The sequence below is a fragment of the Carassius auratus genome, unplaced genomic scaffold (genome assembly GCF_003368295.1).
Source record: "Carassius auratus strain Wakin unplaced genomic scaffold, ASM336829v1 scaf_tig00216373, whole genome shotgun sequence".
Lineage (NCBI taxonomy): Eukaryota > Metazoa > Chordata > Actinopteri > Cypriniformes > Cyprinidae > Carassius > Carassius auratus.
Window position 1 is genome coordinate 70,303 of NW_020528533.1, and position 27,927 is coordinate 98,229.

General features: G+C 37.4%; 2 long non-coding RNA genes across 6 annotated transcripts; one reads left to right on the top strand and one right to left on the bottom strand.

Annotated features, from left to right (window-relative positions):
• Positions 1-27,634, top strand: LOC113097694 (uncharacterized). The gene is made up of 4 exons (XR_003288929.1): positions 1-297; positions 23,815-23,864; positions 26,212-26,353; positions 27,378-27,634. It is a non-coding gene; the product is annotated as an uncharacterized LOC113097694 (long non-coding RNA).
• LOC113097693 (uncharacterized) lies at positions 1,828-8,244 on the bottom strand. 5 transcript variants are annotated; one of them, XR_003288928.1, is made up of 8 exons: positions 7,971-8,244; positions 7,648-7,678; positions 7,408-7,515; positions 6,472-6,556; positions 6,117-6,242; positions 3,950-4,158; positions 3,431-3,511; positions 1,828-2,180 (listed from the first exon to the last, which is right to left on the bottom strand). It is a non-coding gene; the product is annotated as an uncharacterized LOC113097693 (long non-coding RNA). The 5 variants fall into 5 exon arrangements; XR_003288925.1 differs by having other exon boundaries at positions 7,408-7,550; XR_003288926.1 differs by having other exon boundaries at positions 3,961-4,158; positions 7,408-7,678.
• Positions 27,635-27,927: the final 293 nt, after the last annotated feature.

Sequence of the window (27,927 nt, forward strand, 5' to 3'; positions counted from 1 at the left end):
GTGTGGAAAAGGCGCCCAAAACAAAACGTTACGTTAGTTGGAAGGAGGACAGAAACTGCAGACATTCAAGGTAAGATATGTGTTTAATATTAATAATATAATATATAATAATGTAAATAGCCTATAAATAATAATAACAATAATAAAGAAAACTCGGAGGGTGAATCGTGACTCATTAATTAATTTATTCCCCCACATTTAAACATAGCCGGAAGGCGTGGAAAAAGGCGCCCAGTTGGAGGGAGGGCGTCGGAACCATAGACAGTAAAAGAAGGTCGGAACCTCCTAAAAGTCAAGGTAAGATAACTGATAAATGTGTCTTTTTGTTAGCGATTACATATTCAGTTGGAGTCCACATGTTATGTGATGTATAGAGGTAATGCACATTTGCAAACTTTCTATTTGAAGATAAATTATTATAGTGGAACGTGCAAATTTGGCTAGATTAATGCTGCTCATTTATTTACACAAAATAGCCTATAAAAACTCAGAGGGTGAATCATGAATATTTATTAATGTTGGTTATTAGTAGTGCTGTGTTCCATACATCCAGAGACGATACCAGCTAGCTCTGTGCACGTGTGCAGCTGTGGATCGCGCTTAATTTCAATACAAGAACAACAAAATTAATTAGAAAGGTGCAGGTTTCTAAAAATGAAAAGAGCACAATATAGGCTACAACAAGGTAATCTGGCTGCAGAGGAACACAACCGGGATGGTCTGATATAAAGAGACAAATCCCCGAAACACATCTTCATACTTGCGCAATACGGGAATATCTGCTAACCCAGACAGCACACATACGTTGTGCCGATGTCGAGCCGACCTACAAATTTCCATCGGGACGATATCGCTCAGGGAGCGTTTGCTAATAGGCAAGATGTCTCGGCGACGTCGGCCTCTGATCGGAAATGCTCTCCGGCCGATGCTGAGACGATACATCCCGGCCGCTCTGCGTGGACGCGGTTCACCGGCGTTTTGCTCATCGTTACGGACCACCCGCGGCTACCGCCGCTGGTTTATAATAAAACAATACACACCACTCTCAAGAACAGACGCAACTTTATTAATATTTTCATTTATTTCATATTACATGTACAAATACAATAACATTTACCAGATGCTTTGATCAAAAGTGGATTATTCGGGATTATTTGTAGTCTTTTGAACATTAACCATGATTTTACTACAGCTTTTGCAGTAAAACCATAGTAAAAACAAAAATAACCATTACTACAGTACTTGCATGGTTAAATGTTGTATGAGTATAGCACCTTTTGACAATACTTATTTCAAAGTAGGTTTACAGGAAATGCATGTTTCAAGGTTACAGTTTAAAAAGCCAGAGATGACTGAGACTCACTGGGAAGACCATCTAAATCATAATAAAAAGTCATGTGTTCAGTGCTGTCAGCATCGCATGCCAAGAACTTTTTAAAAAGTTACATAAACACAAAATAAAACCAGGTAAACAATAATTAAGGGTAACACTTTAGAATAAGGTTCCATTAGTTAATGTTAGTTAACTACTTTCGTTAACATGAACTAAGCAAGAACAATCCTTCTACAGCATTTATAAGTCTTAGTTCATGTTAATTTCAACATTTACTAATGCATTATTTAAATCAAAAGTTGTGCTTGTTAACATTAGTTAATGCACTGTGAATTACCATGAACTAACAATGAATAACTGTATTTTCATTAACTAACATTAACGAAGGTGAATAAATACAGTAATAAATGTATTATTCATTGTTTGTTCATGTTAATTTATACATTAACTAACATTAACTAATGGAACCTTATTCTAAAGTGTTTCCTAATTGAGCAATTAAAATGTTTTAAATTGCATGATAAAAGTTCAAAAATATTTTCTGATAAAATCTTACTAAACAAGTCTCTAGTTTTGTATTCAGTTAACATTAACATTATCTTTCAACATTTTTAAAGTGATGCTTACAAATAAAAGGGGACATGTAGGTCCACATAACTCAGAGAGTAAATATTAAAAGTAAGCAAAATAAGGTTAATATTTGTTTTGTGTGTCCAATGTTTTGTGTGTTCATGTACAGTTGTCGTCTGTAGTCTTTGTGAGTGTTGGTGTCATCTGAAGTCTTCAAAAGTGAGTTTGGATTGAGTCTGGAGCTGCTGTAATCTCTAGAAACCTTGGGATGGCGATCCTGAGATAGAAACAGGAAATAAAAAGGAGAAAGTTTAGAATAGCTGCTGCTGTTCATATTATTTCAGACAAAATATTATTTATTTAATCACATATAACTGGAGTGCAAACTATGTATTTTAATTTAATTTAAACAACAGCAAAAAAAAGTGTGTCCGAGCCCCAAATATTATTTGGAAGGCTATTTTCAAAGTAAAATACCAATAGGTTTTGCTTCCTTTAGTGGACTTTGATAAATTCTTGGTATTAGAATTTAGTGACCTCACTACAGGCCATGCACCATAGATGCTGCTGCCTCAATTTGAGCTTATTTTGCTATATATATCTGATTTAATCACACGTAGGTTAAATAAACGCACATCCACTTCCAATTCACCAATCAATAAACAAAAATCGACACACTGCCACTAATGCTCTCAAAAATCAGTTTATTGATGAAGTGTTTCATGTGATCCCTGTAAATGTAATATTTGTGGAACAGGCATCTCTTTAGAATGGAATACACATTTCAGTAGGTGGAACAGCATATTTGTAATTTATAATTTATACTACCGTTAAAAGTTTGGTTTTTTTTTTTTACATCGATTTTTTTTTTTTACATCTTGGAGAAAAATCTCTTCTGCTCACCAAGGCTGCCTTTATTTGATCAAAAGCAAGTAAAAAAACTGTAATATTGTGAAATATTACAATTTAACAACAGTTTTCTACGTGAATATATTGTGAAATGTAATTTATTTCTGTGATCTAAGCTAATTTTTATTACTCCAGTCTACAGTGTCACATGATCCTTCAGAAATCATTCTGATTTGCTGCTCAATAAACATTTTCAATTATTATCACTGTCTTATCAATTATCAAAAGTTAAAACAGACATTTCTGTTTCAAACACTGTACTGTTTTTAAACTTTATTCACCAAAGAATCCTGAAAAAATGAAGGAACACAGCGGTTTTCAACACTGATAATAGTCAGAAATGTTTCTTCAGAAGCAAATCAGAATATAAGAATGATTTCTGAATGTCATGTGACACTGAAGACTGGAGTAATGATGCTGAGAATACAGCTTTACCATCACAGGAATAAATGACTTCTCTAAATATATTCAAATAGAAAACTATTATTTTAAATTGTAGTGAACTGTATTCATTTCATATATTAAACTGTGGTTGCCATAAAAGACTTTCAAAAACACAAAAAAAACATACCTTCCCAAACTTATGATACAGCTGTGCATGTTCAAGATTGTACTTACTAGTCCTGGAGTTTATAGCATCTTGAAGATGTTGTCTGACAGCAGCGGTGGGCCGTCAGGGTGAGCAGGGCTCTGCTGGCCCTATAAAAAACAAAATTGTGTGAAAAAAGCTTTTAAAGACTATTTAGTTATCATTTACATTTGTGTAATGTTCACACATTGCTTGTGATTAGTTTAGTTGAGGTTGACCTGGAATATCCTACATTACAAAAAGTCTATGGCCAGCACTACCCTTTTGATGAAAGAAGTCACATCTGATTTGTTACAAGCATTAGTGACAGAATCATCAACCAATCAAATTTTGACATTCAATGACAGCACGCCCTCTATAAATCAGTATCGGCCAGTGTGGTCCAAACTAGCTATCAGTATTGGAAAAATCCACTATCGGTTGATCTCTAGTTGATAATAATGTAGTTGATAATACAAGACCAAATCAATACCGGTGGCTACTGGTGATACATTGAGGTCTAATGAAGCGAAATGATCGGTATTTAGGAGAAAATGAACACTACTTACAACAGTATTACCTTTAATCCATAGCCTGGGCAACCAGCTGTCAGCACGTTCACAACTGTCTATAGAAACTGTCTATAGAACGTGACTTCTCCGCATGACAACAGATGCACGGGCGAGATACTGGAGCTGATGACGCTGTTTGCCAGCGCAGCATCGTAATGTCTATCAGCCATCGGCGATGGACGATGACATCGTCAATCAGGCCAACCCTAACCAGGATGACATAATTAAACAATTGTACACAACTGTTGTACACAGTTTTTATAATTTATTAGCTAAACAAATGCACAGCTTCCACCAATAAAAAAAATATTTCAAGCAAGAGTACAGCACCAACTGCTGTTACCCGGATGAGCCTGTGTTATTACATTTTACAGGTTTTTATCCAGGGATAACATGCATCGGAATGTCGCAACTGACCAATCAGAATCAAGTACCCACAGAGCCATGTAATAAAAGTAATTAGCTAATGGTAAACTAATAATTTACAAAACATGACTATGTGTTCATAGATGATTAATAAGTGATGTTAAAATTTTTAACGATGTTCTGTAGATTAAGTTATAAATAACTTACAAAGCTTTCTGCACCCACAATCTAAAGTGTAAACTACTCATCAGTTGTAAATGTAAACTTTCCGGTTACAGGTTGGTTGATTTTGTGTGTGTTGGTGTGTGTGTGTGTGTGTATATATATATATATATATATATATATATATATATATATATATATATATATATATATATATATACACACATACGCACACACAACTGGAAACCACAAAGTTTGTAAAACATTTACAACTGATGAGTAGTTTACACCTTAGATTGGGGGGTGCAGAAAGCTTTGTAAATGATTTATAATGTTTATTGAGATAATAGTACAATGTTGACATTTCAATGATTTATAAGTGATTCATAATATATTAACTATTAAAAATTAAGGATCTGTTTGATTTTTTTCGTGATTTTATTATTTTAAGATTGCTTATGAAAGATGTGTAAATCATAGCATATTACTTAATCATTAGTGAATGTATATTCATGTCACTTGTAAATTATTTATAACTTAATCTACAGAACATAGATAAAAATATTAACATCATTTATTTCTATGAACACAGTCATGTTTTGTTAATAATTAGTTAATCATAATCTAATTACTTGTAAATGACTTTTAAAATGAATTTACAAAAAGTACACAAATTATTAGTATATCACTTATTAGGCGCTTATGAATGTTTTGTAAATGATTAGTTCATCATTAACTACTCACTTAAAAGTGACTTACAACTGAACTTTATTATAAAGTGTTACCAAAAATCACCCACACCTTGGAAGACCTGAGGGAAAGTAAATTAACTGCAAATTTTCATTTTGGGGTGAACTATCCCTTTAACCCACACTAATCTAGCCTACTGCTGAAGTTGTTGATCAGCCCCGTCATTGTTGTTGAGAGCCTGTGTGGGGCATAATATGTGCATTAAGGGGCGGTCACACTGCACTTTTCGTTCCACTGACTTCCATTCATACGCATGCGAATGCGTCAGACCGGAAACCCAGGCTCATGCGAAAATTTTCTCATTTCGCTGCGTTCGAAAGTTCAAGTTTGGTGAACTTTGACCTGCGAATTCGCATCACGTGAAGTCGTGGGACCAGTAGATGATCGATACGTCACTGCGTGAGCTCTCTGTACAGAAATTAAAAAATGAAGTGCTAATTTTAGCCGTAGCGCAACATCCTATTTTATATAATACATATTTAAAAGATAATTTAAAAAGAAGCTGCATGGTTCGCAGTGTCAATGGAAACAGGAACAGATGGCACTTTTGAACGAGGACACGTTCTATATTTTTTTATTGTTTAGTGTGTATATTTATAGAGAGAGAGAGAGAGACAGAGTGCAATATAATAAGACGCTTTCGACACCATCGCTAAGGACACAGTAAAAGCACAGATTAACCCATGTTGTGATAAGGGGAAACCGTTATATCTTGCTCCCGCCCATATTCGCAGTGGCGTCCGAAATAATTTTGCACGTTCAAAGGCTAGTGTGACCGCACCTTTACACATACGGCTGCGTTAGCTGTAACAGAGATGTGTAAGATGTGTACAGGTATCTAACAGTTGTTTACTGAAGGCCCTGACTGAAACCCCACGGTACTCACTGTCTGACAGCAGGTTCACTCAGACTCTGATCGTCATCACTGAAGAATCCAGGAACAAAACAAGCAATCTGACACGGAGTCAACAATATTTACTCTGCAGTTCCAGGTTCATTAGAAGGAAACAAGCTAGAGTAGAGGTGAAATGGGGATAAAAGACAGAATAATATATAACAATTATAATAATATGTAATATACATATTCTACTACTAAAAATATAATCTTAAAATAACACAATCTATATTTTTAGTTTTAGGTTGAGTGTGACTTACGTTATGAAGTCAGGGACTTCTTAAAATTGGTGAAATGTATTCTGAAAAAGGCATATTAATGTATTTCATGAGCTTCTTCAGTTCACCTGTATTTCTAAGTCAGTATCTCCCTTCATAAATGTTGAAATCTTGGAGCTTCACTTCTGTTCTGTAGAGTTTCTTTCTGTCCTCCTGTAATCACAGAACAATTTGTATTAATATCTGTTAATCATGAAATATCAAAACTCATGTGAACTTGATTTCAGACGATTACACTCTCAGTGTAAGTGACGTCATCGATTCAGTAAATCAGCCTTTTCCAATAACATACTGACAAATCACCAGCAAAACATTCAAAGTGCCATCAAAATATCTCATACACGCACTAAGATTTGATTAAAAGCCCAGAGTTTCATCAACAAGAGCTCAATCTATAGAGTTAGCCTACCTGAAAACTGCTAAAATGCTAACGGACTTTTCCGAAGAAACTAAACCGTTTCTATAAAATAAATTTAATTGAAACATGTCAATAACAAGCAAGAAACGTGTCAGGAACATTTGTATGTAATATTTGTGTGATTTTAGCGACTAAACTTACCTAAAACAGTGTAAACTGCAGCTAGAGACGGAGATTACTGCTTGCCAGTAATGTTTTTTATGTTGACGCCCCGTTTCCATGGCAACTCTGCTCCCAGCTCGCGCAGGACTCAACGCACACACAGCATTTACACAAACAAACATCTAGAGTTAAAACATTACATTTATAATGTACAGTCTCGTTCAATAATCATTCAATAATTAATTTAAAAATCATTTTGTTTTAATCAAATCGAAGATTTGATTAAAAGCCCAGAGTTTCATCAACAAGAGCTCAGTCTATAGAGTTAGCCTACCTGAAAACTGCTAAAATGCTAACGGACTTTTCCGAAGACACTAAACCGTTTCTATAAAATAAATTTAATTGAAACATGTCAATAACAAGTAAGAAACGTGTCAGGAACATTTGTATGTAATATTTGTGTGATTTTAGACACTACACTTACCCAAAACAGTGTAAACTGCAGCAAGAGACGGAGATTACTGCTTGCCAGTAACGGTTTTTGTGTTGACGCCCCGTTTCCATGGCAACTCTGCTCCCCGCTCGCGCAGGACTCACCGCACACACAGCATTCACACAAACAAACATCTAGAGTTAAAGCATTACATTTATAATGTACAGTCTCATTCAATAATAAATTTAAAAATCATTTTGTAGTTCAGAAGCAACAGCAACAATAGCTCACCATATTATTTCACCGGATTATTTCTGGAAGCCTGTAAAAGAGTGAAAAATACGGTGAAAAAGCAGTCAGGACTTCTCTTTAATAATCCGCTTTTACATTTTCCCTCCGAGAAACTTCTGAAAACGAATTAAGGCGTTAACATTAATGTTAAAAAATCGCTACCGTGACCGTTGGCTCAAAAAGTTAACGGTAACATTATTTGAAAATGAGCCAGACTCTTCAGCTGCCCATAGACTGTATAAACGCAGTACCTTTTCAGTGTCACAGAATTAACAAAGCAGTATTTTTTGTCTAATTGAGCTGAAGTGAAATCGTAACGTTACCTCAGAGCCACAGATGTCGCTGGGATTATCCTCTTCTCTCTCTCTGGGTGGCTAAAAGAGACGAATACTGGGCACGCGCACACAGATAAGCGCAGCATCGGCCCGCGGTCGTGAACCAACTCAGGGCCGACGACTGATGAGCTGGAGAACAGAGCACTGACCAAATTATATCGGCCTCCGCCAGGCCGATGTTTTATAGATGTTTTAGGTATAGAGGCCGACGTTTCGATATTGGGCCGACGTCGGCCAGACGTACATGTGCTGTCTGGGAAGTGTGCTACTTATATTTGTCAACCTGGCAACCATGTGTACGTGCTCTCTCTCCAACGGACAAATGCGCTTGCGTTCAAAAAACACCGGTTAGCTTGCAGTTTACCCATATTACGGATACAATCGAAACAGGCTAATATGAATTAATTTATAAATCATTTCATCCCATCCAACAGTCTTTTAAGTACATTTACTGATTGTTTATTTTTTATTTAATATTTTACATTATTATTAGGGGCCAAGCACCGAAGGTGCGTAGGACCCTCTTGTTTTTGTTGGCGTTCTTATTATTAGGGGCCAAGCACCGAAGGTGCGTAGGCACCTATTGTTTTCGTTGGCGTTATTAGGGGCCAAGCACCGAAGGTGCGTAGGCACCTATTGTTTCCGTTGGCGTTATTAGGGGCCAAGCACCGAAGGTGCGTAGGCACCTATTGTAATCGTTGGCGTTATTATTATTCTGCTTCTTCTTCTTCTTCTTCTTCTTCTTCTTCCGCCGCAAGTCTATGGCAGCCCATAGAACCGATTGCGGGAAAGTTGTATAATTTGGCACACTGATAGAGGACAGACCCTCCATTAACTATAGCTAATTTGAAGTCTCTAACTCCTACTCTCTAGCGCCACCACTTGTCCAAACTTTCAATGTTTGTATGCTAATAACTTTTGAACCGTAAGCCAGAAAATGGAAATTCTTTTTTCCTCTGAATCCTTGGCTCATGCCAAGTCGAATGAACCCCAAAATTCAAAAATCGCAAGGTTTAGTTTTTTCGCTATTTTCAATTATTCGAAAAACCTACTTTTTCGAACTCGTCCTAGACGGTTAGTCCGATTGCCACGAAAATTGGCTCAGATCATCTTCAGACCATGCTGGCAAAAAGTTATGGAATTCAAGTTGATTCGTCCAACCGTTGTCGAATGACACGTAAACAAATTTGACGAAAAGCACGCAAAAATGCACTTCAGGCTATATCTCAGCAACGGTTTGGCATATTGAGACCAAACTTGGTGTGTGTTATAATAAACATGACCTGAGACTACCTGCAGTGTTTCGACACAGCGCCACCTAGTGGTCAGGAGATATGAAAAATGCATATTTTGGCTTATATCTTCTGAATGGTTTGGCCAAAAATCACACAATTGGTCCCTTTAGATTCAGTGAGTCATGTCGAGTCGTATGATATGCAAATTTCCCGTGTCAGCCATTTTAGGCGTCGGCCATTTTGAATTATGTTTTAAAATGCTGTATTTTTTCAATGCAGCATCGTATCGTTTCGCAAATAATTACAAAAATATTCGGCTCCATGCCCTGAAGGTACTCAAAAAGTTTGGTGGCAGCGCCACCTTGTGGTCAAGAGTTATAATGAATTATCACAAAAATGCTAATAACTTTTGAGTAAATTAGACAATTGAAATGCAAATGGTTTCCCCGTATTCTATGGGTCATGCCGAGAACATAGATACCGATTATGCCAAAATTGGCCATACTTCCTGTCCGCCATTTTGATTAATGATGAAAACCTACTTTTTCGAACTCCTCCTAGACCGTTAGTCCGATTTTCACCAAATTTGACGTGAATCATCTTCAGACCATGCTGGCAAAAAGTTATGGATTTCGTGTCGATATACAAAACGGTTCTGATTTAGCGCATCAACGAATTTGCTGGAAGGGTGCCAAAATGCATTTGAGGCTGTATCTCTGCAACGCTTTGACATTTTTGCACCAAACTTTGTATGTGTCATCGCCACCTCACAATGACCATGCCACATAAATTTGGTAACAGCGCCACCTATTGGTCAAGAGTAATGAACCATTCATTAACTATGAATAATTACACTTTTTAAAATGCTAATAACTTTTTATTGCATTAGCCTATTTGAATGAAACTGGGCTCAAAATATTCCCTGGCTTATGCCGATAACATAGATACCAAATATACCATAGTAAGCTGAACTTCCGGTCCGCCATTTTGATTTATGTTGAAAACATACTTTTTCGAACTCCTCATCAACCATATGTCCGATTTTCACCAAATTCGAATCAAATGATCTTCTGACTATGCTGACTCAAAGTTATGGATTTTGTGTCGATAGACAAAACCGTTTTCGCATACCAAAGCGACAAAGTTGAGGCACAATGACAAAATGACACTTTAGGCTGCATCTCTGGAATGCTTTGGCATATTAACACCAAACTTTGTGTGTGTCATTGAAAAGTCACACAGAGTACACCAAATTGATTTTATAACAGTGCCACCTATTGGTCAAATTTGATAAGCCAAGTAATCATGCTACTAGAGGTGGTATTTATGATTTTTTTAGCCATTTTAATTACAATAATCCTAAAATTGCTGTTATTGCTCATTAATGCATTTGGTGTGATGCTCCGTGCCATGCTTAGCTCCTACATTTGCCGTTGGAGTGCTTGGCCCCGTAATTGCTGCTTGCAGCTATATTTAGGGGCCAAGCACCGAAGGTGCGAAGGCACCTATTGTGTTTGTTGGCGTTATTATTATTAGGGGCCAAGCACCGAAGGTGCGTAGGCACCTATTGTTTTCGTTGGCGTTATTAGGGGCCAAGCACCGAAGGTGCGTAGGCACCTATTGTAATCGTTGGCGTTATTATTATTCTGCTTCTTCTTCTTCTTCTTCTTCTTCTTCCGCCGCAAGTCTATGGCAGCCCATAGAACCGATTGCGGGAAAGTTGTATAATTTGGCACACTGATAGAGGACAGTCCCAACATTAACTATAGCTAATTTGAAGTCTCTAACTCCTACTCTCTAGCGCCACCACTTGTCCAAACTTTCAATGTTTGTATGCTAATATCTTTTGAACCGTAAGCCAGAAAATTGAAATTCTTTTTTCCTCTGAATCCTTGGCTCATGTCAAGTCGAATGAACCCCAAAATTCAAAAATCGCAAGGTTTAGTTTTTTCGCTATTTTCAATTTTTCGAAAAACCTACTTTTTCGAACTCGTGCTAGACGGTTAGTCCGATTGCCACGAAAATTGGCTCAGATCATCTTCAGACCATGCTGGCAAAAAGTTATGGAATTCAAGTTGATTCGTCCAACCATTGTCGAATGACACGTAAACAAATTTGACGAAAAGCACGCAAAAATGCACTTGAGGCTATATCTCAGCAACGGTTTGGCATATTGAGACCAAACTTGGTGTGTGTTATAATAAGCATGACCTGAGACTACCTGCAGTGTTTCGACACAGCGCCACCTAGTGGTCAGGAGATATGAAAAATGCATATTTTGGCTTATATCTTCTGAATGGTTTGGCCAAAAATCACACAACTGGTCTCTTTAGATTCAGTGAGTCATGTCGAGTCGAATGATATCAAATTTTCCCGTGTCGGCCATTTTAGGCGTCGGCCATTTTGAATTATGATTCAAAATGCTGTATTTTTTGAACGCAGCATCGTATTGTTTCGCATATAATTACAAAAATATTCGGCTCCATGCCCTGAAGGTACTCAAAAAGTTTGGTGGCAGCGCCACCTTGTGGCCAATATTTATAATGAAATATCACATAAACGCTAATAACTTTTGAATAAATTAGACAATTCAAATTAAAATGATCTCACTATATTCTGTGGGTCATGCCGAGAGCATTGATACCAATTATGTGAAAATTGGCCTTACTTCCTGTCCGCCATTTTGCTTAATGTTGAAAACCTACTTTTTCGAACTCCTCCTAGACCGTTAGTCCAATTTTCACAAAATTTGAGGTGAATCATTTTCAGACCATGCTGGCAAAAAGTTATGGATTTCGTGTCGATATACGAAACGGTTCTCATTTAGCGCATCAACGAATTTGCTGGAAGGGTGCCAAAATGCATTTGAGGCTGTATCTCTGCAACACTTTGACATATTTACACCAAACTTTGTATGTGTCATCATCACCTCACACTGACCATGTCACATAAATTTGGTAACAGCGCCACCTATTGGTCAAGAGTAATAAACCATTCATTAACCATGAGTAATTACACTTTTTAAAAAGCTAATAACTTTTTATTGCATTAGCCTATTTGAATGAAACTGGGCTCAAAATATTCCCTGGTTTATGCCGATAACATAGATACCAAATACGCCATAGTAAGCTGAACTTCCGGTCCACCATTTTGATTTATGTTGAAAACATACTTTTTCGAACTCCTCATCAACCGTATGTCCGATTTTCACCAAATTCGAATCAAATGATCTTCAGTCTATGTTGACTCAAAGTTATGGATTTTGAGTCGATAGACAAAACCGTTTTTGCATACCACATCGATGAATTTGAGGCACAATGAGAAAATGACACTTGATGCTGTATCCCTGGAATGCTGTGGCATATTGACACCAAACTTTGTGTGTGTCATTGAAAAGTCACACAGAGTACACCAAATTGATTTTAAGTGCCACCTATTGGTCAAGCTTGATAAGCCAAGTAATCATGCTACTAGAGGTGTTATTATGATTTTTTTTAGCCATTTCAATTACAATAATTCCAAATTTGCTGTTATTGCTCATTAATGTATTTGGTGTGATGCTTCATGTGATGCTTAGCTCCTTCATTTGCCGTTGGAGTGCTTGGCCCCGTAATTGCTGCTTGCAGCTATATTTATTATTCTGCTTCTTCTTCTTCTTCTTCTTCTTCCGCCGCAAGTCTATGGCAGCCCATAGAACCGATTGCGGGAAAGTTGTATAATTTGGCACACTGATAGAGGACAGTCCCAACATTAACTATAGCTAATTTGAAGTCTCTAACTCCTACTCTCTAGCGCCACCACTTGTCCAAACTTTCAATGTTTGTATGCTAATAACTTTTGAACCGTAAGCCAGAAAATGGAAATTCTTTTTTCCTCTGAATCCTTGGCTCATGCCAAGTCGAATGAACCCCAAAATTCAAAAATCGCAAGGTTTAGTTTTTTCGCTATTTTCAATTTTTCGAAAAACCTACTTTTTCGAACTCGTGCTAGACGGTTAGTCCGATTGCCACGAAAATTGGCTCAGATCATCTTCAAACCATGCTGGCAAAAAGTTATGGAATTCAAGTTGATTCGTCCAACCATTGTCGAATGACACGTAAACAAATTTGACGAAAAGCACGCAAAAATGCACTTGAGGCTATATCTCAGCAACGGTTTGGCATATTGAGACCAAACTTGGTGTGTGTTATAATAAGCATGACCTGAGACTACCGGCAGTGTTTCGACACAGCGCCACCTAGTGGTCAGGAGATATGAAAAATGCATATTTTGGCTTATATCTTCTGAATGGTTTGGCCAAAAATCACACAACTGGTCTCTTTAGATTCAGTGAGTCATGTCGAGTCAAATGATATCCAATTTTCCTGTGTCGGCCATTTTAGGCGTCGGCCATTTTGAATTATGATTTAAAATGCTGTATTTTTTGAACGCAGCATCGTATCGTTTCGCAAATAATTACAAAAATATTCGGCTCCATGCCCTGAAGGCACTCAAAAAGTTTGGTGGCAGTGCCACCTTGTGGCCAATAGTTATAATGAAATATCACATAAATGCTAATAACTTTTGAATAAATTAGTCTATTAAAATTAAAATGGTCTCGCTATATTCTGTGGGTCATGCCGAGAGTATTGATACCAATAATGTGAAAATTGGCCTTACTTCCTGTCCGCCATTTTGCTTAATGTTGAAAACCTACTTTTTCGAACTCCTCCTAGACCGTTAGCCCAATTTTCACCAAATTTGACGTGCATCATCTTCAGACCATGCTTGCAAAAAGTTATGGATTTTGTGTCGATATACGTAACGGTTCTCATTTAGCGCATCAACGAATTTGCTGGAAGGGTGCCAAAATGCATTTGAGGCTGTATCTCTGCAACACTTTGACATATTTGCACCAAACTTTGTATGTGTCATCGCCACCTCACACTGACCATGCCACATAAATTTGGTAACAGCGCCACCTATTGGTCAAGAGTAATTAACCATTCATTAACCATGAGTAATTACACTTTTTAAAATGCTAATAACTTTTTAATGCATTAGCCTATTTGAATGAAACTGGGCTCAAAATATTCCCTGGCTTATGCCGATAACATAGATACCAAATATACCACGGTAAGCTGAACTTCCGGTCCGCCATTTTGATTTATGTTGAAAACATACTTTTTCGAACTCCTCATCAACCGTATGTCCGATTTTCACCAAATTCGAATCTTATGATCTTCAGGCTATACTGATTCAAAGTTATGGATTTTGAGTCGATAGACAAAACCGTTTTCGCATACCACATAGACGAATTTGAGGCACAATGAGAAAATGACACTTGAGGCTGTATCCCTGGAATGCTTTGGCATATTGACACCAAACTTTGTGTGTGTCATTGAAAAGTCACACAGAGTACACCAAATTGATTTTATAACAGTGTCACCTATTGGTCAAGCTTGATAAACCAAGTAATCATGCTACTAGAGGTGGTATTGGTGTTTTTTTTGCCATTTCAAATACAATAATTCCAAAATTGCTTTTATTGCTCATTAATGTATTTGGTGTGATGCTTTATGCGATGCTTAGCTACTACATTTGCCGTTGGAGTGCTTGGCCCCGTAATTGCTGCTTGCAGCTATATTTAGGGGCCAAGCACCGAAGGTGCGTAGGCACCTATTGTTTCCGTTGGCGTTATTATTATTATTCTGCTTCTTCTTCTTCTTCTTCTTCTTCCGCCGCAAGTCTATGGCAGCCCATAGAACCGATTGCGGGAAAGTTGTATAATTTGGCACACTGATAGAGGACAGTCCCAGCATTAACTATAGCAAATTTGAAGTCTCTAACTCCAACTCTCTAGCGCCACCACTTGTCCAAACTTTCAATGTTTCTATGCTAATAACTTTTGAACCGTAAGCCAGAAAATGAAAATTCTTTTTTCTTCTGAATCCTTGGCTCATGCCAAGTCGAATGAACCCCAAAATTCAAAAATCGCAAGGTTTAGTTTTTTCGCTATTTTCAATTATTCGACAAACCTACTTTTTCGAACTCGTCCTAGACGGTTAGTCTGATTGCCACGAAAATTGTCTCAGATCATCTTCAGACCAGGCCGGCAAAAAGTTATGGAATTCAAGTTGATTCGTCCAACCGTTGTCGAATGCCACGTAAAGTAATTTGACGAAATGCACGCAAAAATGCACGTGAGGCTATATCTCGGCAACAGTTTGTCATATTGAGACCAAACTTGGTGTGTGTTTTAACAAGCATGAACTGAGACTACCTGCAGTGTTTCGACACAGCGCCACCTAGTGGTCAGGAGATATGAAAAATGCATATTTTGGCTTATAACTTCTGAATGGTGTGGCCAAAAATCACACAACTGGTCTCTTTAGATTCAGTGAGTCATCTCGAGTCGAATGATATCCAATTTTCCCGAGTCGGCCATTTTAGGCGTCGGCCATTTTGAATTATGTGTTAAAATGCTGTATTTTTTGAACGCAGCATCGTATCGTTTCGCAAATAATTACAAAAATATTCGGCTCCATGCCCTGAAGGTACTCAAAAAGTTTGGTGGCAGCGCCACCTTGTGGCCAATAGTTATAATGAAATATCACATAAATGCTAATAACTTTTGAATAATTTAGACTATTAAAATTAAAATGTTCTCGCTATATTCTGTGGGTCATGCCGAGGGCATTGATACCAATTATGTGAAAATTGGCCATACTTCCTGTCCGCCATTTTGCTTAATGTTGAAAACCTACTTTTTCGAACTCCTCCTAGACCGTTAGTCCAATTTTCACCAAATTTGACGTGAATCATCTTCAGACCATGCTGGCAAAAAGTTATGGATTTCGTGTCGATATACGAAACAGTTCTCATTTAGCGCATCAACGAATTTGCTGGAAGGGTGCCACAATGCATTTGAGGCTGTATCTCTGCAACGCTTTGACATATTTGCACCAAATTTTGTATGTGTCATCGCCACCTCACACTGACCATGCCACAGAAATTTGGTGACAGCGCCACCTATTGGTCAAGAGTAATAAACCATTCATTAACCATGAATAATTACACTTGTAAAAATGCTAATAACTTTTTATTGCATTAGCCCATTCGAATGGAACTGGGCTCAAAATATTCCCTGGTTTATGCCGATAACATAGATACCAAATATACCATAGTAAGCTGAACTTCCGGTCCGCCATTTTGATTTATGTTGAAAACCTACTTTGTCGAACTCCTCATCAACCGTAGGTCCGATTTTCACCAAATTCGAATCAAATGATCTTCAGACTATGCTGACTCAAAGTTATGGCTTTTGAGTCGATAGACAAAACCGTTTTCGCATACCACATCGACGAATTTGAGGCACAATGAGAAAATGACACTTGAGGCTGTATCCCTGGAATGCTTTGGCATATTGACACCAAACTTTGTGTGTGTCATTGAAAAGTCACACAGAGTACACCAAATTGATTTTATAACAGTGCCACCTATTGGTCAAGCTTGATAAGCCAAGTAATCATGCTACAAGAGGTGGTATTATGATTTTTTTTGCCATTTCAATTACAATAATTCCAAAATTGCTGTTATTGCTCATTAATGAATTTGGTGTGATGCTTCATGCGATGCTTAGCTCCTACATTTGCCGTTGGAGTGCTTGGCCCCGTAATTGCTGCTTGCAGCTATATTTATTATTATTCTGCTTCTTCTTCTTCTTCTTCTTCCGCCGCAAGTCTATGGCAGCCCATAGAACCGTTTGCGGGAAAGTTTTATAATTTGGCACACTGATAGAGGACAGTCCCAACATTAACTATAGCAAATTTGAAGCCTCTAACTCCTACTCTCTAGCGCCACCACTTGTCCAAACTTTCAATGTTTGTATGCTAATAACTTTTGAACCGTAAGCCAGAAAATGGAAATTCTTTTTTCCTCTGAATCCTTGGCTCAGGCCAAGTCGAATGAACCCTAAAATTCAAAAATCGCAAGGTTTAGTTTTTTCGCTATTTTCAATTATTCGAAAAACCTACTTTTTCGAACTCGTCCTAGACGGTTAGTCCGATTGCCACGAAAATTGGCTCAGATCATCTTCAGACCATGCTGGCAAAAAGTTATGGAATTCAAGTTGATTCGTCCAACTGTTGTCGAATGACACGTAAACAAATTTGACGAAAAGCACGCAAACATGCACGTGAGGCTATATCCCGGCAACGGTTTGTCATATTGAGACCAAACTTGGCGTGTGTTATAACAAGCATGAACTGAGACTACCTGCAGTGTTTCGACACAGCGCCACCAAGTGGTCAGGAGATATGAAAAATGCATATTTTGGCTTATAACTACTGAATGGTTTGGCCAAAAATCACACAACTGGTCTCTTTAGATTCAGTGAGTCATGTCGAGTCGAATGATATCCAATTTTCCTGTGTCGGCCATTTTAGGCGTCGGCCATTTTGAATTATGTTTCAAAATGCTGTATTTTTTGAACGCAGCATCGTATCGTTTCGCAAATAATTACAAAAATATTCGGCTCCATGCCCTGAAGGTACTCAAAAAGTTTGGTGGCAGCGCCACCTTGTGGCCAATAGTTATAATGAAATATCACATAAACGCTAATAACTTTTGAATAAATTAGTCTATTAAAATTAAAATGGTCTCGCTATGTTCTGTGGGTCATGCCGAGAGTATTGATACCAATAATGTGAAAATTGGCCTTACTTCCTGTCCGCCATTTTGCTTAATGTTGAAAACCTACTTTTTCGAACTCCTCCTAGACCGTTAGCCCAATTTTCACCAAATTTGACGTGAATCATCTTCAGACCATGCTGGCAAAAAGTTATGGATTTTGTGTCGATATACGTAACGGTTCTCATTTAGCGCATCAACGAATTTGCTGGAAGGGTGCCAAAATGCATTTGAGGCTGTATCTCTGCAACACTTTGACATATTTGCACCAAACTTTGTATGTGTCATCGCCACCTCACACTGACCATGCCACATAAATTTGGTAACAGCGCCACCTATTGGTCAAGAGTAATAAACCATTCATTAACCATGAGTAATTACACTTTTTAAAATGCTAATAACTTTTTAGTCCATTAGCCTATTGCAACGAAACTGGGCTCAAAATATTCCCTGGCTTATGCCGATAACATAGATACCAAATATGCCAGTGTTTACTGAAGTTCCGGTCCACCATTTTGATTTATGTGGAAAACCTACTTTTTCGAACTCCTCATGACCGTATGTCCAATTTTCACCAAATTCGAATCAGATGATCTTCAGACTATGTTGACACAAAGTTATGGATTTTGTGTCGATAGACAAAACCGTTTTCGCATACCAAAGCGACGAAGTTGAAACACAATGACAAAATGACACTTGAGGCTGCATCTCTGGAATGCTGTGGCATATTAACACCAAACTTTGTGTGTGTCATTGAAAAGTCAAACAGAGTACACCAAATTGATTTCATAACAGTGCCACCTATTGGTCAAAATTTATAAGCCAAGTAATCATGCTACTAGAGGTGGTATTATGATTTTTTTTTGCCATTTCAATTACAATAATTCCAAAATTACTGTTATTGCTCATTAATGTATTTGGTGTGATGCTTCATGCCATGCTTAGCTCCTACATTTGCCGTTGGAGTGCTTGGCCCCGTAATTGCTGCTTGCAGCTATATTTATTATTATTATTCTTCTTCTTCTTCTTCTTCCGCCGCAAGTCTATGGCAGCCCATAGAACCGTTTGCGGGAAAGTTGTATAATTTGGCACACTGATAGAGGACAGTCCCAACATTAACTATAGCAAATTTGAAGCCTCTAACTCCTACTCTCTAGCGCCACCACTTGTCCAAACTTTCAATGTTTGTATGCTAATAACTTTTGAACCGTAAGCCAGAAAATGGAAATTCTTTTTTCTTCTGAATCCTTGGCTCATGCCAAGTCGAATGAACCCCAAAATTCAAAAATCGCAAGGTTTAGTTTTTTCGCTATTTTCAATTATTCGACAAACCTACTTTTTCGAACTCGTCCTAGACGGTTAGTCTGATTGCCACGAAAATTGTCTCAGATCATCTTCAGACCAGGCCGGCAAAAAGTTATGGAATTCAAGTTGATTCGTCCAACCGTTGTCGAATGCCACGTAAACTAATTTGAGGAAATGCACGCAAAAATGCACGTGAGGCTATATCTCGGCAACAGTTTGTCATATTGAGACCAAACTTGGTGTGTGTTTTAACAAGCATGAACTGAGACTACCTGCAGTGTTTCGACACAGCGCCACCTAGTGGTCAGGAGATATGAAAAATGCATATTTTGGCTTATAACTTCTGAATGGTTTGGCCAAAAATCACACAACTGGTCTCTTTAGATTCAGTGAGTCATCTCGAGTCGAATGATATCCAATTTTCCCGTGTCGGCCATTTTAGGCGTCGGCCATTTTGAATTATGTGTTAAAATGCTGTATTTTTTGAACGCAGCATCGTATCGTTTCGCAAATAATTACAAAAATATTCGGCTCCATGCCCTGAAGGTACTCAAAAAGTTTGGTGGCAGCGCCACCTTGTGGCCAATAGTTATAATGAAATATCACATAAATGCTAATAACTTTTGAATAATTTAGACTATTAAAATTAAAATGGTCTCGCTATATTCTGTGGGTCATGCCGAGAGCATTGATACCAATTATGTGAAAATTGGCCATACTTCCTGTCCGCCATTTTGCTTAATGTTGAAAACCTACTTTTTCAAACTCCTCCTAGACCGTTAGTCCAATTTTCACCAAATTTGACGTGAATCATCTTCAGACCATGCTGGCAAAAAGTTATGGATTTCGTGTCGATATACAAAACAGTTCTCATTTAGCGCATCAACGAATTTGCTGGAAGGGTGCCAAAATGCATTTGAGGCTGTATCTCTGCAACGCTTTGACATATTTGCACCAAATTTTGTATGTGTCATCGCCACCTCACACTGACCATGCCACAGAAATTTGGTGACAGCGCCACCTATTGGTCAAGAGTAATAAACCATTCATTAACCATGAATAATTACACTTGTAAAAATGCTAATAACTTTTTATTGCATTAGCCCATTCGAATGGAACTGGGCTCAAAATATTCCCTGGTTTATGCCGATAACATAGATACCAAATATACCATAGTAAGCTGAACTTCCGGTCCGCCATTTTGATTTATGTTGAAAACCTACTTTGTCGAACTCCTCATCAACCGTAGGTCCGATTTTCACCAAATTCGAATCAAATGATCTTCAGACTATGCTGACTCAAAGTTAAGGCTTTTGAGTCGATAGACAAAACCGTTTTCGCATACCACATCGACGAATTTGAGGCACAATGAGAAAATGACACTTGAGGCTGTATCCCTGGAATGCTTTGGCATATTGACACCAAACTTTGTGTGTCATTGAAAAGTCACACAGAGTACACCAAATTGATTTCATAACAGTGCCACCTATTGGTCAAGCTTGATAAGCCAAGTAATCATGCTACTAGAGGTGGTATTATGATTTTTTTTTTGCCATTTCAATTACAATAATTCCAAAATTGCTGTTATTGCTCATTAATGAATTTGGTGTGATGCTTCATGCGATACTTAGCTCCTACATTTGCCGTTGGAGTGCTTGGCCCCGTAATTGCTGCTTGCAGCTATATTTATTATTATTATTCTTCCGACTGGGCGTCTATGGCAGCCCATAGAACCGAATGCGGGAAAGTTGTAATGGTTTGACATTCTGATAGAGGACAGTGCCAACATTAAGTACACCAATTTTGGTGTGTCTAAGTCAATCCCTCTAGCGCCACCAACTGTCCAAAATTTCACTTTAATTTTGTTAATAACTTTTTAACCCTAAGGCCAATCAACGAAATTCTTTTTTCCTCTAATTTCTGAGCTCATGCCGATTCGATTGCACCCTACGAAGTCATTTCCGTCATAGAAATATGACCGCCATTTTGAATTTCTTTAAAAACCTACTTTTTCGAACTCGTCCTAGACGGTTTGTCCGATTCACACGAAAATTGAACCATATCATCCTCAGGCAGTGCTGACCAAAAGTTATGCAAATCAAATTGATTCGTCAAACCGTTTTCGATAAACGCTCTAACAAATTTTATGTAGTGCTTACAAAAACAGTCGTAAGGCTGTATCTCGGCAACGACTTATCCTATTCAGACCAAACTTGGTACATGTCATAACAAGCATGACCTGAGGCAACATGCTGTGATTGGGCGCAGCGCCACCTACTGATCCGGAGATATGAAAAACTGCTATTTTTGCTTATAACTTCTGAACAGTTTGTCCAAAAATCATAACATTGGTCTTGTTAGATTCAGGGCAACATGCCGAGTCGACTGATATCCAATTTGACCATTTCGGCCATTTTGACTGTCGGCCATTTTGAATGTTGTGCTAAAATGCTGTATTTTAAGAACGCATCAGCAGATTGTTACGAAACTTGGTATGGTTCATCAGCACAATGTCCTGAAGGAGCGTGAGAAGTTTCAAAACAGCGCCACCTAGTGGTGATCTTCTTTTTTTAAATGCTTATAACTTTGGGTGTGGTTGACTTATTTTCACGAGACTCATCAAATTGGACTCCTGAAACCTTACCGAGTCCTATGATACCAAACATGCTAGGTTTTGCCTTTCGGTTTGTGTAGCGTTGTGATTTAGCGCTTAAAAAACATTTGGCTATATCTTCGAAACCGCTTGTCTGATCGAGACGAAACCACCGTCAGAAGTTCGGAAACATAGGTCGATAGCTATACGCCAATGCCCAAATACCAAAATATTGATAGTAAGGGGTAGTAATATTCAATCAAAGTCAAGAGTCAGTCATTTTTTACGTGCTTTTTCATATAAATGTCTATAACTCTGAAGTGAATTGAGATATTTTCACCAAAATTGACACACATATGTATGGGCTCACTCTGAGCACACATAAAAAAAATGGTGGGACTGAGCCTCTTGGTGGCGCTATAATAGAACAAAACATGAAATTCTCATTGACTTCAATACAGTTTTGTGAAATAAAATGCTATACTAAACAAATGCATTGGTGTAATATTACGAAACTCAGAATGTGCCAACAACACCATCCCCTGAAGGTATTCAAAATATTTTGAAACAGCGCCACCTAGTGGTCAAAAGTTATAACTCAATTTATGTAAAGGCTAATAACTTTTGAATAAATCTGGCTATTGACATGACGCTGGTCTTTGTAGATTCCTTGGGTCAAGTCGAGAACATAGATACAAAGTTTTCCTTATTTGGCTGAACTTCCTGTCCGCCATTTTGATTAATGTTGAAAACCTACTTTTTCGAACTCCTCCTAGACCGTTTGTCAGATTTTCACCAAATTTGACGTGGCTCATCTTCAGAACATGCTGGCAAAAAGTTATGGATTTCGTGTTGACATACGAAACGGTTCTCATTTAGCGCATCAACAAATCTGCTTGAAGGGTGCCAAAATGCATTTGAGGCTGTATCTCTGCAAAGCTTTGACATATTTGCACCAAACTTTGTATGTGTCATCGACACCTCACACTGACCGTTCCAAACTAATTTGGTAACAGCACCACCTATTGGTTACACGTGATAAGCCAATAAATCCTATTACTAGTTGTTGTGTGATTGTTTTCAAGCCATTTTGCCTAAAATAATCTTAAAACTGTCTTAATTACTCATTCCTGCCGTTCGTCTGAAGCTTGCTTCTGTAGTGCTTGGCCCCGTTATTGCTGCTTGCAGCTATATTTGTTATTATTATTGTTGTAGGTTCAATTTTTTTTAAATTTATTGTTATGTATTTGCTTTATTTTCTCCTTTATTTCCTGTATATCTTTACCTTTCTGTGGGCCTATATAATGTTACTACTGAATCATACAGTAGATTTGCTCATGTTGCATAATATTTCAATTTTATTTTTTTTGCACAAGGTTTACAGTGTTGAGCATTGTAACCAGTCACACCTGTTTCTGTTTAACTTATTACTGCAATGTCCAATAAGAGGTGATATTTTATGTTCATGGCTATTTATGTTAATTTACACAGATTAATGTATAAATACAAATACACAAGCATTGTATAATGTAAATAGCCTAATTTGATTATTGTTCTTGATATTGTAATTATTAATGTTGATTATTATGAATTAGAAAATCAAGGCTTCACACTGGTTATTTCAGCAGCATTAAAAACAAAGGTTATTCAAACTGGGAATAAAGTATAAAGAAAGTGAGCAAAGAACACTGAAGCGGTTCATGAATTAAGTCTAAAGTGATGTATGCACTTTCACATTTTTATTTATGCCTAATGAAGATGCAGAATTCAGGAACGTGCTCACTAAACAATTCAGCGGTTACTAATCAAAATGACTCTGATTGGACATTGTGGTCATCAGCTCTGCACAAACATGTGTAATCCTCAGCGCTGCAAACCGCTGAGATCAGTCTCCCAACCTGTAGTCAGTTCTGCACAGTTAAAGTATTTAACTCATGTTTTATAAAATGTATTTGCATGCATTATGTTTTTGTCATGTACTATTTTGAGTCATGATGTTTTAGACCTTAATAACAGTCAATGTGATTAGTTACAGAACATTTCTGGTGGGCAAATATACAGTGTCAAGTCACCATTAAGGTAAGCTGTTGATACATTTCATGCTGTATTTCAATATTTAAAGTATTAATGTATTTTTTTCTTCTTCTCCATAGCGCACCTGGTTATTGACATTGTACTGCATGACTAATTTTCAAAGCGTAAATGTTAGTGTAAATACTGTGCAATGGAGAGAGAAAAGTGGAATATCACTCATAAGCAATTTAAGGAAAAGGGCTGTTAAAGAGTCACCCAGTTGTTTGAATCTTTGAATGATGAGGACAGTAGTTTCATGGATTGTACTATTGAAGAACATAGCATTGAACATGAAGTAGTTACTTCAAGCTTTGTTTTGCCAGCAATTTGTGGATCAGAGAGTGATGGGGGAAGTGAATCAACAAGTGATGAGGATAGCCATGTTGATAAAAGTTGGGATGTTCCTAAAGATTTTACGGGATGTTTGCGAGACTGGGCAACACATTTTGGCATTTCATTGATTGCTTTGTCTGCCCTTTTGTCAATACTGAAAGCCCATCACCCATCTCTACCAAAAGATGCAAGAACATTACTCCAAACACAGATAAAAACATAGGCTACGTTCACACTGCAGGCTGAAACTACCCAATTCCGATTTTTTTGCCCCTATGCGACATGTATCTGATCTTTTCATGACAGTCTGAACGACACAGGTCCGATCTTTTCAAATGTGACCCAGGCCACTTGGGTATGTGGTCCTGAAACAGATACGTATCCGATCTTTTGAAATGTGACCTCCATCTGAATGGCCAGGCCACATGTATCTGACCCGTACGTCATTGATACGCTACAAATGTCAAAACTCTGCGTTGAAGTAGGCTAGTTGAAGAGCCACTCACATCAGTATCCCACCACTCCTGGTTGAAACTTCGTACCCACACGTTTCTCTTAACCGACGTTGCTAACACTGCTCCACAAAACGCCATGGCCAAAAAACCTGCTCTCCTCCTTCTTTTTAATTTTCTTCTTAAAATGAGAAGATTGTAATTGTGCTGGCTCCGTTGGGAAAATAACTTTAATATTGCCAAAAAGAGCTCCGCTGTTGACTACACTGTTGTTGACATCCATGTTTAACATTAGCTAACGTTACTTCTGCAAACAAAGAGTGACGTTGTTCACCATTGAGTACTCTTCTGCGCATGCGGGTCACTTCTGGGTCATTTCACGTTCACACAGGAGATCACAAAAGGTCGCATTTAATTGGAAATGTGAAAAAAATCTGAATTGAGCATTAAGCCCTGCAGTGTGAACGTAGCTAATAGTATTGTTTCCTTGGAGAGTGGATCATTCCACTATTTTGGAATAAAGAAAATGTTCATCTTTCAGAAGCTTACATCAGTTGTCCAGAGTCATCAAAGATTAAAATTACAATTGAACATGGATGGTCTTCCTATTTTTAAAAGTTCAGGTTTACAGTTCTGGCCAATTTTAGGAATACTCCAGGCTTACACTAGAAAACCTGTGTTGATTGCCCTTTACAGTGGAAACTCAAAGCCTTTGTCAGAATATCTATAGGATCTGCTTTCTGAGTTGAAATCCTTGAGCACTGGTTTTGTTGTTAATGGAAAGACATTCTTCTTGACTGTGTGCTCAGTAATTTGTGATGCTCCTGCGAGAGCCTTTATTAAGGGAATTAAGTCACACAATGGATACAGTGGTTGTGATAAATGTGTACAGTCAGGCATTTACATTAATAATCACATGACATTTCCTGAACTTAATGCTAGAGAACAGATGTATCTTTTTCAAATGCAGAGGATGAAGACCACCATGTACAACATTCCCCATTTTGTGAAACAAATATTGCTATGGTTAGTGGATTTCCACATGACTATATGCATTTACTGTGCTAAGGTATGGTGCGGCGTCTGCTTGATTTGTGGATGGGAACCTGCGGTAAGTTGAATTACCGTATTTCATCCAGACAAGTGTCCTTCATTTCCGGCAAACTGCTTGCTCTGAACAGTTACATACCCTCAGAGTTTGCTAGAAGACCAAGGGCACTTGATGAGAGGTTACGATGGAAAGCAAGCAGTTCTTACTTTACACTGGTCCAGTAGTTTTAAGGGATGTGAAGTGTTATTTTTGCATTCTCTAAAGCTATCTTAGTCATTTACTGTTTGTAAATGAACTTTTGTTTGTAAGAATTAATTTTTGTGGAATTCTAAGGAAAGATTTAACAGTTCCAGGGGGTAGTTGGGGATGGACCATAAAAATAATGCTGCACATGTTGACAGGCCTGGGTGGCATCATACAGTCTGATCTTCGTAGCAGGCATTAAAGTTGTTCCTAATTGGGTCCTAAGATTTTAAAAGTTGTATAATCTTGCTTTTACAATGTTCTTTACTTTTAGGAACTGTCAGAAACAGCAGGCTAACAGCAACGGCCACCGATCAAGAGATAGAATTCTTTATAAAAAAAATGGCTTCACCTTGCATGTGACCGAGATGGAGGGAGAAGAGAAAGATAGAAACGAAAGAGTGTCCAAGAAACCTGTAAGTCAGTAACATTGTGTTTTATCTGTATATGTATGTAATAATTTGTACTACACCCTGGTCTGTCTAAATACATGATTTTGATTGGCTTTGAGGTGTGTATTAAAACCATTGGTAACACTTTAAACGTTTCATTAGTTAGCATTAGTTTACTACATTAGTCAACATGAACTAGGAAATAACAATTCCTCAATAGCATTTATTAATCTTAGTTAATGTTAATTACAGTGTTTACTAATACATCATTAAAATCAAGTTGAATTTGTTAACATTAATGCTCTGTGAACTAACATGAACAAACAATGAAGGACTGTATTTTATTTATCTAATGTTAACAAAGATTATTAAATACTGTAAAAAATTTATTGCTCATGGTTAGTTCGTGTTACTTAATACAGTAACTAATGTTAACAAATAAGACCTTGGTGTAAAGTGTTACCAAACTGTTTAATGTGCTGGTAGTTCCAGTCCATTTACTCACTATTCAATATTTCTGCAATGCTTCTAATAAAGGACACACATACTGCTGTTTTTGAAGTTTTTAAACTTGCAGTTTCACTTTTAGTTGAAAGAACCTCTCACTCTGTCTTAGGCATGTCGTGATTGTTCTAAATTGTAATGTTGACATGCATTCCCTGTAAATTTGCTTTGAAACGATATGTATTGTGAAAACCGCTATGCAAATAAATGTGAACTGAATTGAATTAAATTTTTTATTAGGCACAAAGGGGAGTCAGACCAAAAGATGTAATCACTATATTCCCCTTAGTCAAGATCTTTCTTAAATGCATGTTTGCATTTATTTTCATATCGTGCCACCCTTGCTAGACGGTGTAAAAAGTTACATAGTGTACCTGTAACAATAACACAAAATAAGTACAATGACTATCTTTTTTGTTTTGTGTTTTTATTTAATTTTTTCTTGTAATTTTATTTTGTTTAGGGAATTTTGTTTAATTTGGCCTCTAAATTCTTACTGAGTCAACAGGTTTTTTTTTGTTTTTGTTTTTTTTGTCCTTTAAAGGCCTGCAAGATTGCCATGATGCTGATGGGCCCAGTCAAGGAGGTCAATAAATCCTATAAGTTTGGATTGTTCCTGTTGCCAAGGTTCTGCAGTGTTCACTACTACAACGTCGGACAAGTTTGTTTTTGGATGAGCTAACCTATACATAGCTACTGGATGTACTTGATGTTTTTTTTTTCCATGTTTAGATTGCTTCTCAGTTTTGGAAATGTAATCATTCAATGGGTTTTTCATTGGCAATATTAATAAATAATGCAATTTTTTCAGAAATGTGTTTGGATCATCTGTTGTAAACTTAATATTTAGGTAGGCCATTTTTACATAATTTCTCTTGACTGTATGTTGAATAATGTTGATGCAGAACTCACTTAGTGTCATTGATATTTTGTCACTGAGTTTCCAAAGTTTTAATGGCATACACGCCACCCAGACAGCAACATACACTGTAAAAAGTTTAACTATTATTTACTCAATTTTTTTGGTGAAACATTTTTACACTCAAAAAAATTGAGTAAATTTTAAAGCTGTGAAATCAATGAAATATACTGTT